The sequence below is a fragment of the Oncorhynchus kisutch genome, linkage group LG27 (assembly GCF_002021735.2).
Source record: "Oncorhynchus kisutch isolate 150728-3 linkage group LG27, Okis_V2, whole genome shotgun sequence".
NCBI classification, from domain to species: domain Eukaryota; kingdom Metazoa; phylum Chordata; class Actinopteri; order Salmoniformes; family Salmonidae; genus Oncorhynchus; species Oncorhynchus kisutch.
This window is the reverse complement of record NC_034200.2, coordinates 21,580,294-21,595,459: the sequence shown is the minus strand read 5'-3', so window position 1 is coordinate 21,595,459 and position 15,166 is coordinate 21,580,294.

Here is a 15,166-nt window from a genome sequence, read left to right as displayed (position 1 = left end):
GAATGGTCCTGTATTTGGCTCCATCCATCTTCCCATCAATTTTAACCATCTTCCCTGTCCCTGCTGAAGAAAAGCAGGCCCAAACCATGATGCTGCCACCACCATGTTTGACAGTGGGGATGGTGTGTTCAGGGTGATGAGCTGTGTTGCTTTTACGCCAAACATAATGTTTTGCATTGTTGCCAAAAAGTTCAATTTTGGTTTCATCTGACCAGAGCACCTTCTTCCACATGTTTGGTGTGTCTCCCAGGTGGCTTGTGGCAAACTTTAAACAACACTTTTTATGGATATCTTTAAGAAATGGCTTTCTTCTTGCCACTCTTCCATAAAGGCCAGATTTGTGCAATATACGACTGATTGTTGTCCTATGGACAGAGTCTCCCACCTCAGCTGTAGATCTCTGCAGTTCATCCAGAGTGATCATGGGCCTCTTGGCTGCATCTCTGATCAGTCTTCTCCTTGTATGAGCTGAAAGTTTAGAGGGACGGCCAGGTCTTGGTAGATTTGCAGTGGTCTGATACTCCTTCCATTTCAATATTATCGCTTGCACAGTGCTCCTTGGGATGTTTAAAGCTTGGGAAATCTTTTGTATCCAAATCCGGCTTTAAACTTCGTCACAACAGTATCTCGGACCTGCCTGGTGTGTTCCTTGTTCTTCATGATGCTCTCTGCGCTTTTAACGGACCTCTGAGACTATCACAGTGCAGGTGCATTTATACGGAGACTTGATTACACACAGGTGGATTGTATTTATCATCATTAGTCATTTAGGTCAACATTGGATCATTCAGAGATCCTCACTGAACTTCTGGAGAGAGTTTGCTGCACTGAAAGTAAAGGGGCTGAATAATTTTGCACGCCCAATTTTTCCGTTTTCTGATTTGTTAAAAAAGTTTGAAATATCCAATAAATGTCGTTCCACTTCATGATTGTGTCCCACTTGTTGATTCTTCACAAAAAAATACAGTTTTATATCTTTATGTTTGAAGCCTGAAATGTGGCAAAAGGTCGCAAAGTTCAAGGGGGCCGAATACTTTCGCAAGGCACTGTATATTATATATGTAGTTTCTTTTTCACTGCAACCACTGAAAGACTCAGGAGCACACTTGTAGACATCTTGCTGCTGCCTGCTGCCTCTCTGCTAATCATCAGAGGAGGTAGGGAGCCCACGTGGGTAACTGGGGGGCCCTGACTTGATTGGGTAACTGATTAATAAAAAATGAAACATTAACTGCATAATAAATAAATAAATGTGACTGGTCAATTGTGATTTCTTAATCCAGCCATGGTTCTTACTGCCTCATCTCATATCAGTGACGCATTCATCATCAACCTTCTTTTGTTTTATTTTTTTCTCTCTCAACGTTCTACTCAGCAACTCAGCCAGTGATGTGTATGGTTCATTTGGCTCATCCCACACAGCCAGTTCATCTGCCCTGGGCCTTTTGGCAGGCTGATTGGTTATGGCTTCAAATGTGAGTGGGCGGCTGGGTAAGTGGAGGCTGCCTGTTTCTCTCTAATGTCGAGAATGAGGAAGTGGTGGGGGTAGACTAACTTAACAAGAAGGACTGATTTGATTTGCCTGAAATTCTCTCCACTCTGATCAGTGCCTCCTGGTTCTCTTCTTTATTTTTTTTTGTCAACTGCCCTGTAAGATTTCCCTTATATTTTATTCTCTTGTTTGCCATGATTCTCTGTGAGTGCTCAGACCCGGTTATAAAATATATTGAACAAATATATAAACACAATGTGTAAAGTATTGGTCCCATGTGTCATGAGCTGAAATAAAACATTCCAGAAATGGCACAAAAAGCTAATTTAGCTCAAATGTGCACAAATTTGTTTACATCCCTGTTAGTGAGCATTTCTCATTTGCAAGATAATTCATCCATCTGACAGGTGTGGCATCAAGAAGCTGATTAAACCACATGATCATGACACAGGCACACCTTGTGCTGAGAACAATAAAAGGACACTCTAAAATGTGCAGTTTCTTCACACAACACAACGCCACAGATTTCTCAAGTTTTGAGAGAGCGTGCAATTGGCATGCTGACTACAGGAATGTCCACCAGAGCTGTTGCCAGAGAATTGGATATTAATTTCTTTACCATAAGTGCCATTTTAGAGAATTTGGCAGTATGTCCAACCGGCCTCACAACCGCAGTACCACGCTGTGTAACCAGCCCAGGACCTTCACATCCGACATCTTCACCTGCAGGATCGTCTAAGACCAGCCACCCAGACAGCAGATGAAAGTGTGGGTTTGTTCAGAAGAATTTCTGCACAAACTGTCAGAAACCGTCTCATGGAAGTTCATCTGAGTGCTTCTCGTCCTCACCAGTGTCTTGACCTGTGTAACGGCCGTTGTTGGTGGAAGAAGAGGAGGACCAATGGCAGCGTGGTAAGTGTCCATATTGATAATTTTTTTATCACAAGAACACTAAACAAAATTACAAAGGCGAATGCATGAAACGAAACAGTCCTGTCTGGCAGAAAACAATTACCCACAACTCAAGGGTGAAAAACAGGCTACCTAAGTATGGTTCTCAATCAAGGACAACGATTGACAGCTGCCTCTGACTGAGAACCATACCAGGCCAAACACAGAAATACCAAATCATAGAAAAACTAACATAGACAACCCACCCAACTCACGCCCTGACCATACTAAACAAAGACATAACAAAAGAACAAAAGGTCAGAACGTGACAACCTGGCTGCAGTTCGGCGTCATAACAGACTTCAGCGGGTAAATACTCACCTTTGATGGCCACTGACACACTGGAGATGTGTACTCTTCACTGATGAATCCCAGTTTCAACTGTACCGGGCAGATGGCAGACAGCGTGTGGGCGAGCGGTTTGCTGATATCAACGTTGTGAACAGAGTGCCCCATGGTGGCGGAGGGGTTATGGTGTGGGCAGGTATAAGCTAATGACAACAAACACAATTGCACACAGAGATACCGTGACGAGATCCTGAGGCCCATTGTCGTGCCATTCATCCGCTGCCATCACCTCATGTTTCAGCATGATAATGTACAGCCCCATGTCTATCAACTCTATGCTAAGGAGATGTGTCGCGCTGCATGAGTCAAATGGTGGTCACACCAGATACTGACTGTTTTTTTTATCCACACCGCTAGCGTTGTTTTAGAGGTATCTGTGACCAACAGATGTATAGCTGTATACCCAGTCGTGAAATCTATAGATTAGAGCCTCATTTATTTATTTCAATTGTTCTTATATGAACTGTAAGTCAGTAAAATCTTTTAAATTGTTCCATGTTGCATTTATATTTTTGTTCAGTGTATATTCGTTCTGATGTCAAAATGTCGATGGTTGAGACTCTTGCGTTCTCATATGATCTTCTTATTTAGACATAAATCATTTCTCTGCGGATGTTGACAGTTCTTCAAACGATTGTTGAACTTTGCTACCCTGTTCTTTGCATTGTGAGGTTTTATTTCGAGCGAAGTATTTTGGGAATCACACAATTCAGCCGCTTATCTGAAGCTTTTCTGACACCTATCCCAAGCAAATCTCATTTCTGTAGACAGGCACACTGGTGTGGTTACTGTAAACAACATTGCAAAAGGAAAAACCAGTTCCATGATTCCAATGATACAAATGATGTATTTCCTTGCCAACTGCTATAACAGATATGTGCATACTTACACATACACGAGTGTGTCTTGTTTAGGTCTATATACAGTACTGTGACTTTCCTAAATAATGTGAGCCTGTTCCTTGACACACCAGGAGAGGGAGCTATCTATCACAAAATATCACAATGTTAATAAAATAAGCCCTTTTTATGCAAGGAAATGAGTACCCAATAGCAAGGTAGTGCAACACAGGACTGAAATTATGAAGATGTTGGATTAAAGCTTGTATGGTTGGTTTGTCAACTATTTCAAGAAATGACACACTAAATCAGGTCAAGCCAAGATCTCAATGGCTAGGATGGTGAAGTGATGTGGGTGTGTTCCTCATTCCAGTCACGTTCACGCCAGGATTATGATTGGTGCTTTGCTTCCTCTGGTTTGCTCTGTGTCTCTCATTATGAAGTGTGCCATGGCCTTTCCACTGTACTGTAGTAATTCTTGTGACAGCTTACCTTGTCACAGCAGAAACAAGACTTCGAACATCTGTCCATCCAACAAGACCAACAAAGTAGTGTAATGGGTTCGCACTCAAAAGTGTCGCATAAAGCTGACCTTTTTACTGCATCAGGGATAGCGTACACAGACATTTTGGCTTTATAGCCTTATTCAGTATGTAGGTACAAGTTTATTTAATTCAAAACAGCATTTGGACCAAAAATATCTATTTCTTTATCATTTTTTATGGTTTTTGATGTGTACGATATGACAATGAACCTACAGTACGACAAATTGTTAGGTGTTATTGTTAGGATTATGTATCAGATGGATATAATTTCAGATTTCAATATGACTTTAGTGTTTGTTGTCCCTGACGCTTAATACTGTGTGCTTGTCTGAAGCATTGCATCTGATCAGTTATTTTTTCACCACTACATTTCTTGGATGGTTAAACCCTTTTCATCATAGTGTGATGGGATGTTTTGTTACATATTCAGCTCCACAGATGCCCTTTCATCACCCCAAACAACCAACAAACCAGGCACGTAGGCAGGACGCTGCAGAAGCTCTGATGCGTCTTATCTCTGCCTTCAGGTTTCATGAATAATAAACAGACACAGAATACTAGAGCTAGCTTAAGGACATGGTCAAAATGGGGCTCCCTCCGGAAGCACAGGGCCCAGTCCCACTGAGCTTTCTGGATCAATGACGTGGAAATAGATGGGCTGTTCTGATATTCCAGCCCTGTGTGGCATGTTTGTAATCTCTCCCCAACCACAAACTATTGGTGACCCATTTCTACATCTCTCCCACAACCTGGGAGCTTGATAATGTAGGCCAAATAAACATGCATTGATACCGTTGAATGTGAACAGCTGGGGTGTTTGATAGTGCCGTGCAATGTACATTGTTTACAATAGTGATGGACATGTTAGCATTTTTGGGTCTGGGTGGGTTCACCTTTGGCAAGACCCACTAAAAGGCTCATAGACTCATGGGGTTTCAGGTTAATAGCACCTTTGACCTTATGGTGTGCTACGAGCCAAGCTTGTTGGACAAGATAAGGAGTCCCTAGTCTGCAACCATAGGAGGGTCATTCCTACTATGCGGTGCCTTTTGGACGTTAAGTGTGAATAACAACAGAATTTTGCCAACATGTTTGATATGTAGTTAAACCCTTCTTTCTCTACAGGTTACTACAAAGACGTGCCTAACATTTTATGGTATTGTTAAATTATGATTTTAAAATACCGAACTAACAGGGTGGAATGAAGCACAACAGGGTGGAAGGCAATAACAGGGTGGAATGAAGCACAACAGGGTGGAAAGCAATAACAGGGTGGAATGAAGCACAACAGGCTGGAAGGCAATAACAGGGTGGAAGGCAATAACAGGGTGGAAGGCAATAACAGGCTGGAACTAACACCAGTAATAAACAAAATATTTAAACAATGAATTTTTTGATTTCTTTGAAATCTGTGAAATGGTTAAAAACATTTATAATTAAAACCACTGTAACGGCTTGGGAAGAAGGTGAGGACCAAAGCGTAGCGTGGTTAGTGTTCATCTTATTTAATGAAAAAAACTGAACACTGAACACTGAATAACAAACAACAAAGAAACAACTGAAACAGTTCTGTCTGGTGCAGACACACAAAGACTGAAAATAACCACCCACAAAACACAAAGGAAAACAGGCTACCTAAATATGGTTCTCAATCAGGGACAACGATTGACAGCTGCCTCTGATTGAGAATTATACCAGGCCAAACACAGAAATAGAAAATCATAGAAAAACGAACATAGACCACCCAGCCAACTCACGCCCTGACCATACTAAAACAAAAGACAAAACAAAGGAACTAAGGTCAGAACGTTACAACCACTTTCTATTTATGTAATTTTCAATTAACTTTTTGGTGTTTTAAAAACATTGTCAACCTGTTTCGTAAAACAACATAATGGATTATTTAAACACAAGTATTGCATTAGAACAACATAGCTATAAGTAAAACAATTGGATTGTATCTGAAAATCACTACTATGTTTGATAACAATAATCAAGCTTTTTATGATAAACCACCCTACTCATTTTGCTCCTAACAATTTTTGGCTCCCGGTTCAAGCTTAATAAAATGGTTATCCAAAAAGTTTTTAACAGCATTTATAAAATATGTCATGCATATAAGAATACATTAACCTCCCCATCTCCTCGCCGCTCCTCCACTTCCCTCCCTTCCCTCACCCTCCCCACTCCACCCCTCTCTCACCCCCTCTTCAATCCACTGCCAAGTAGATTTTTTTCTCTCCATTTGTACAGACCTTTTATGAAGTGCCTGTGGTTTTGAGATCCGGCATACTACCTGGTGATCAGCGTACCAGCTGATGTCATCACGTGGGCTTTATATTACAGTGCACTTGACCTGGATGTTATCTTTCTCCAATTCTTTCATGATTCCTGGGTATGGCTCTTTTGACCTAAGATACCACACATCACTGACCAATATGCTGAGAGTGAATGGCCTCTGGTTGCCACAGGGTTTCAATGGTGAACACAGACCTTGGAGCCTCAGCAGCATCTAGAGTTTCTTCTTTTAACTCAAAGCAGGGACAGCCCATGACCCCCTCATCTCTTTGGCAGACATGATATGTCTCTGTACTTGATGTGACCTGGAATCACACTAATTAATGCATCTTCATTGTGCCTTTCACTGCAGTTAGATGGGTTACCTGAGAACAGATGAGACAATATACTGAGATTAAGAAACGTTGAAAACATTCCCCTACTCACACAGCCACTAGACAAGTGCTCCGTCTCGCAGTTTAAATGTTGACATGCAAAAAAAGCTGTTCTATGTGTGTGTACTCGCACACCTACCTCAAGCATTTCCTGCACCTTTGCGTCAACACTGTTCTCTCTGACAAAGAAGAACTCTACTGATGATTCCAGACTCTTCAGCTTGTTGAACAGTGCCTTCCACTTCTGGAATGTCTTCTCCTAGACGCAGTAGCCTGTTGGCTGATTTTCTTCAGGGTCCCGTCAACACCGTCTGGAACCCCTTTGCCATGGCTGGCCTCAAAGAAATTCCATCTTATGTCGTGGAAACTGGTGAAGGCTGTGCTCCTGCATATAATGCTCCAGTGTTGAGGGTTGCCTGGTGATGCAATCCACCAAAATGAATCGACTGAACTTCCATGAAGTTTTTGCAGGCGTAATTCTCACTGATGTCCACATGGATCAAACACTTTTTGGGTTTGAGAATCTCTCTCAGCTCTCTGTATGCTGCATACTGTCATCTGATGTTAAAAAGGTAGTGCCTGAATCCGAAGAGCCTGTCCTTGGAACTGGAACAGCAGGCTGTGACAGCCTGGGATCAAACCTGGGTCTGTAGTGATGCCTCAAGCACTGCAATGCAATGCCTTAGACCGCTGCGCCACTCCGGAGGCCGGATTGAAGTTTCTAGACTTCTTTCATGAGCCTTTTCTTTGTATTGTCTTTCTTTGACCTTGATGTCCTTGCCTAAAACACAGTGAGCACTATTAGTTTTATCAGTAAACAAATCCAATATTTATTTTTATTTTTATTATTATTACAATTTTATTAACCTTTAATTGCTTTGCCACTGGAGAGCCCCAATAAATCAATCCCCCAATCAGTTAATCAATATGTCAGTTATAAAATTAATCAATTAATAAACCAATCAATCAAACAAACAAACAAATAGCATGCGTATGTTTAGTAATACAGAATAGAGCACAAATATTGTGAAATGTTGTGAACACAACTCAAATAGATCCTGACTAATAAAGCATCAAAGTGCCCTACTTCAAGCTTGCTCTAACCTTGAGGGCCTTGGCATTGGGTCATGTTCAGGAAGTGGGGGAGTGATGAGGGAGGGGTAAAAGATGCCCCGGCTGTTCTCTGGCTTTTTCTTCTCTCTTCGTCTCGCTCCATTTTTTCCTTAGAACAAACTTCTCTCTCTCACTGACATCCGCTATCCTCTTCTTTTCCCCTGTCTCTCTGTCTCTCTCTCTTTCTCAAGGTACTTTTGTCTTCTCTCTGGGTCTGCATCAAGGCGTGCTCGGTAACACCGCTGCATTTCAGCAGCGCTGAGTGGTGGTGCCATTCCCTAACAAATGCATGTAACCATTTAAATGTCTTTGTTTTATATATATATATATATATGTGTGTGTGTGTGTGTGTGTGTGTAACATTATAGTGCCATGAAAAAGTATTTGCCCCCTTTCAGATTTTCTCAACTTTTGTATATTTTTTTATACTGAATGTTATCAGATCTTCAACCAAAACCTAATATTAGATAAAGGGAACCTGAGTTTACAAAAAAATAAAATAAATGGAATCTAATTTGATTGATGTAATTAACAAAGTTATGCAACACCCAATTCCCTTGTCTGAAAAAGTATTTGCCCCCTCAATAAGGAGGAATGTTGGTCCACTCTTGCATGCAGAACTGCTTGGGGACATTTGTGGGTTTTCTATGAAGAACTGCCCATTTCAAGTCCTGCCACAACATCTCAATGGGGATTATGTCTGGACTTTGACTGTCCAAAACTTAAAATGTTTTGCTTTTTACCCATTTTCATGTAGACTTGATTGTGTGTTTTGGATCATTGTCTTGCTGCATGACCCAGCTGTGCTTCAGTTTCAGCTCACAGACGGATGGCCTGACATTCTCCTGTAGAACTCTCTGAACTCTCAGCAGAATTCTTGGTTCCTTCTTTTATGGCAAGTCTTCCAGGTCCTGAGGCAGCAAAGCATCCCCAAACCATTACACTACCACCACCATGCTTGATCATTGGTATGAGGTTCTTACTGTGGATTTGCTGTGCTTGATTTTCGCCAAACATAAATGGGGCCCATCTCATTCAAAATGTTGTCTCAAGTTTGCCAAAAAACACCTGGAAGCACCTGGATGATCAAATCAAATCAAAGTTTATTTGTGACGCGTGCCGAATAAACCAGGCGTAGGTAGACCTTACAGTGAAATGCTTACTTACAGGCTCTAACCAACAGTGCAAAAAAGGTATTAGGTGAACAATAGGTAAGTAAAGAAATAAAAACAACAGTAAAAATAACGGTAGTGAGGCTATATACAGGCAACGTTAGTCGGGCTGATTGAGGTAGTATGTACATGTAGATATGGTTAAAGGACTAATGCATATATGATAAACAGAGAGTAGCAGTAGCATAAAAGAGGGGTTGGCGGGTCACAATGCAGATAGCCGGATTAGCCAATGTGCGGAGGCACTGGTTGGTCGGCCCAATTGAGGTAGTATGTACATGAATGTATAGTTAAAGTGACTATGCATATATGATCAACAGAGAGTAGCAGCACCGTAAAATAGTGGATGGGGAGGCACACAATGCAAATAATCCAGGTAGCCACAGGGGCATTCGGTGATGCATTTTATAAGTTGAATGAAACGGTACAAGTGCTCCCGAGTGGCGCAGCCTTCTAAGAGGTGTCACCGCAGTCCCGGATTCGAATCCAGGCTGCATCACATCTGGCGGCGCACAATTGGCCCAGCATCGTCTGGGTTTGGCCAAAGTAGGCAATCATTGTAAATAACAATTTGTTCTTTTTTAACCATTAAAATAACATCAAATTTATCAGAAATACAGTGTAGACATTGTTAATGTTGTAAATGACGACTGTAGCTGGAAACAGATTTTTTTATGGAATATCTACACAGGCATACAGAGGCCCATTATCAGCAAACATCACTCCAGGTAGTCACCTGGAAATGTGTTCCAGGTGACTACCTCGTGAAGTTGGTTGAGAGAATGCCAAGAGTTCAAAGCTGTAATCAAGGCAAAGGGTGGCAACTGTAAAGAATCTCAAATATAAAATATATTTCGATTTGTGTAACACTTTTTTGGGTTACTACATGATTCAATGTGTTATTTCATAGTTTGATGTATTCACTATTATTCTACAATGTAGAAAATAGTAAAAATAAAGAAAAACCCTGGAATGAGTAGGTATGTCCAAACTTTACTGGTACTGTATATATATACAAACATACATACTGTATATACAGTGCTTTCGGAAGTATTCACACTCTTTAACTTTTTCCACATTTTGTTACATTATAGCCTCAAATGTATTAAATGTTTTTTTTCTTCATCAATCTACACACAATTCTCCATAATTACAAGTCATGTTGGTTAAGCCACAGAAAAAGTCAGCAACCTTCCCACTAGCCATGATTGGCAGATATCTTGAGCGACATGCCGAGAGAGGAGTTCGGGTTGGTCTGCCATATGGCCAGATGGCTTCTGTCTGTTGGAGCTGGTCAGTCAGTGTTAATCCTGTCGAATGCAGCTATTTAAAAAAATGTGTTGTGTAATGGAACTGCATAAGTTTTGCTCTTCACTTTCTGGGGGATACATTTTTGAAATCTAATGAAAATAGAGTATGATCGCTAAAGAGATGGAGAAAACTCCTGTCTCTGGATTACATCTTCAAACTAAGTGCAACGGTAGCATGGCATCAGTGACAGGGAGTTGCGTCCATCATGCATGATGATGTATACGGGTAGGATAGTCTAACATTAGTTAGCTACATTTTCAGATATTACACATTTCAAATTTTGACAGAAAGTGGTTTCATTTGAAGCTAAAGTGTACTGCTAGTTAGCTGTCTGGCTCCCTAGTTAACGTTATTGTATGTGCATGCCATTATTATTTGTATCCCAGAACCATTTGCTTTGCTAGTTAGAGCCTAATATTAGCTAGCTAACATTGAACCTGGTTGGTTAGCTCCCAGCAGATTCATGCAGGGTAGTAGCAACATGATTTGGCACTATGTTCATTGTTGTTTAGCTCGCTGGCTGGCTTGTTAGCCAACGTTACTTGACGTGTGTGACCTTACACATTGTTTACCTAGTTAGGTTCATTGTTTACCTAGCTACATGTCTTAAGCTAAAGTGTACTGTTAGCTAGCTAGCTAACATTAACTGGCTGGCTCCCTAGCTAACGTTACGTGTATGAGGTTATGTTAGCTAGCTTACATTGAACCTAGTTGGTTAGCTCCCAGTAGATTCATGCAGGGTAGTAACGACATGATTTGGCACTCTGTTCATTGTTGGTTAACTAGCTAACGTTAGTTGGCGGGCTCATTAGCTAACATTACATGACGTGTGTGATCTTACACAATGTTAACCTAGCTAGGTTCATTGTTTACCTAGCTAGCTACATGTCTTAAGCTAAAGTGTACAACACACGTTGAATATGGCTGCTGTCAGTAAACATAGGCAAAAAATCGTAATGAAATTGTTGCCAGCTCGTTATCTAGAGGTAAACAAATCATTGACCAGAGCGTCAAGTGTGCGCTCTGAATGCTCCGAGAGCGAAACGAGATGGGTGGGGCTAAAGCTTAGAGGGTGTGAATGATGCTGAATGAGTGTAGACAAAGAAGAGCTCTTCACAAGATACCAAAACATTCAAAGGCCATTTTCTCAAAGTGAGTTCACAAGTTTATCAAGTTTCAAAGCAGAATAACTTTCCCATTGTTTCTCAAATGCAGTGTATGATATACCATTTTCTAGCTCCGTGTCTCTACTTGTATCCAATGTATTTTTGCTATATAAGACCGAATCCGAATCAGACACATTGCTGAAGCACCTTTGGCATTGGTTACAGCCTCAAGTCTTCTTGGGTATGGCGCAACAAGCTTGGCACACCTGTATTTGGGAAGATTGTCCCATTCTTCTGTGCAGAGCCTCTCAAGCTCTGTCAGGTTGGATGGAGAGAGTCACTGCACAGCTATTTTCAGTTCTCTTCAGAGATTTTCGATCGGGTTCAAGTCCAGGCTCTGGCTGGGCCACTCAAGGACATTCAGAGACTTGTCCCGAAGCTACTCCTGTGTTTTGGCTGTGTGCTTAGAGTCGTTGGAAGGTGAACCTATGCCCCAGTCTCAGGTCCTGAGCACTCTGGAGCAGGTTTTCATCAAGGATCTCTCTGTACTTTCCTCTGTTCATCTTTTCCTCTATCCTGATTAGTCTTCCAGGCCCTGCCACTGAAAAACATCCCCACTGCATGATGCTGCCACCACCATGCTTCACCGTAGGGATAATGCCAGGTTTCCTTCAGACGTGACACTTGGCATTCAGGCCAAAGACTTCAATCTTGGTTTCATCAGACCAGAAAATCAAATCAAATTTATTTCAAATCAAATGTATTTATATAGCCCTTCTTACATCAGCTGATATGTCAAAGTGCTGTACAGAAACCCAGCCTAAAACCCCAAACAGCAAGCAATGCAGGTGTAGATGCACGGTGGCTATGAAAAACTTCCTAGAAAGAAAAAAACCTAGGAAAAAACCTAGAGAGGAACCAGGCTATTAGGGGTCCTCTTCTTCTGGCTGTGCTGGGTGGAGATTATAACAGAATATGGCCAAGATGTTCAAATGTTCATAAATGACCAGCATGGTCAAATAATTATAATCACAGTAGTTGTCGAGGGTGCAACAAGTCAGCGCCTCAGGAGTAAATGTCAGTTGGCTTTTCATAGCCGATCATTGAGAGTATCTCTACCACGCCTGCGGTCTCTAGAGAGTTGAAAACAGTAGGTCTGGGACAGGTAGCACGTCCGGTGAACAGGTCAGGGTGCCATAGCCGCAGGCAGATGGAGCAGCAGCACAGCCAGGTGGACTAGGGACAGCAAGGAGTCATCAGGCCAGGTAGTCCTGAGGCATGGTCCTAGGGCTCAGGTCCTCCGAGAGAGAGAAAGAAAGAAAGAAAGAAAGAAAGGAGAGAGAGAGAATTAGAGAGCATACTTAAATTCACACATGACACCGGATAAGACAGGAGAAATACTCCAGATTTAACAGACTGACCCTATCCCCCCGACACAAACTACTGCAGCATAAATACTGGAGGCTGGGACAGGAGGAGTCAGGAGACACTGTGGCCCCATCCGATGATGCCAAACAGGCAGGATACCACCCCACCCATTTTGCCAAAGCACAGCCCCCACACCACTAGGGGGATATCTTCAACCACCAACTTACCATCCTGAGACAAGGCCGAGTATAGCCCACAAAGATCTCCGCCACGGCACAACCCAAGGGGGGCCGCCAACCCAGACAGGAAGACCACGTCAGCGACTCAACCCACTCAAGTGACGCACCCCTCCTAGGAACAGCATGGAAGAACTCCAGTAAGCCAGTGACTCAGCCCCTGTAATAGGGTTAGAGGCAGAGAATCCCAGTGGATAGAGGGCCAGGCCAGGCAGAGACAGCAAGGGCGGTTCGTTGCTCCAGAGCCTTTCCGTTCACCTTCACACTCCTGGGCCAGACTTCACTCAATCATATGACCTACTGAAGAGATGAGTCTTCAGTAAACACTTAAAGGTTAAGACAGTGTCTGTGTCTCTCACATGGGTAGGCAGACCATTCCATTCAAATTGAGCTCTATAGGAGAAAGCCCTGCCTCCAGCTTTTTGCTTAGAATTTCAAAGGACAATTAGGAGGCCTGCATCTTTTGACCGTAGCGTACGTGTAGGTATGTACATCAGGACCAAATCAGAAACATAGGTAGGAGCAAGCCCATGTAATACTATGTAGGTTAGCAGTAAAAACTTGAAGTCAGCCCTTGCCTAAACAGGAAGCCAGATTAGGGAGGCTAGCACTGGAGTCTTGTTTCCCATGGTCTGAGATTACTTTAGCTGCCTTTTGGCAAACTCCAAGCAGGCTGTCATGTGCCTTTACTGAGGAGTGGCTTCCGTCTGCGCACTCTACTATAAAGGCCTGACTGGTGGAGTGCTGCAGAGATGGTTGTCCTTATGGAAGGTTCTCCCATCTCCACAGAGGAACTGGAGCACTGTCAGTGTGACCATCGGCCCTTCTCCCCCGATTGCTCAGTTTGGCCGGCGGCCAGTTTTAGGAAGATTCTTAGTGGTTCCAAACTTCTTCCATTTAAGAATGATGGAGGCCACTGTGGGGACCGTAAATACTCCAGAAGTTTTTTGGTACCCTTCTCCAGATCTCTGCCTCGACACAATCCTGTCTCGGAGCTCTACGGACAATTCCTTCGACCTCATGGCTTGGTTTTTGCTGTGGCATGCACTGTCAACAGTGGGACCTTTTATAGACAGATGTGGGCCTTTCCAAATCAGTTCCAATCACTTGAATTTACCACAGGTGGACTCCAATCAAGTAGTAGAAACATCTCAAGGATGATCAATGGAAACAGGATGCACCTGAGTTCAATTTCATGTCTCATAGCAAAGGTTCTAATTTCTTATGTAAATAATGCATTTCTGTTTTTAATTATTAATACATTAGCAAAAATGTCTAAATACCTGTTTTCACTTAGTTATTATGGGCTATTGTGTGTAGATTGAGGGGGAAATAAACAATTAATTCAATATTAGAATACGGCTGTAAAGTAACAAAATTTGGAAAAGGTCAATGGGTCTGAATATTTTCCGAATGCACTGTACTCCTGAAACAGTAGGGCTATAATTAATGTTTGCGGTGCAGCTTGCAATTTCAACTAGCAGTGGCTAAAGTTAGCTGAAGTTGGTAGTGGCTGTTTTAAGAAAGAAAACAACTTTCTCCTGGCCCGTAGACTACTTTCAGGGTGAGGAACCATCTAACATTAATGAGAGTACATGGTCTCTGTACCATTCCTGCTGAAAAGAATAATTTAGTGGCAAATCTAAATGTGAGACAGTGTTCGTCACCCAGCTAGCACATTTGGTTCCTTGGATGTTGTGGGAATGTACATTTTTCATTTCGCATTGGTTCTGGGAACGAAGCCATACATATCCTGACCGGTAAAATGTATATTTTTTAAACGTTCTGAGAACGGAAGCGAAAATTTTGCCTGTTCTAGGAATGTTAATGTTTATAATACAGGGAGGTTCTGAGAACGTTTTAGGATGGTTTCCTGAAAGTTTTCCTGGGAGATTTTATTAACGTTCTGAGAACGGAAATTATAGGTATTGGAAGTTATTGAATAAGTTTCTTAACTTTCACTGAATGTTTCAATAACACTTTTAATAACACTGCTATCCCTCTGCCATTTCC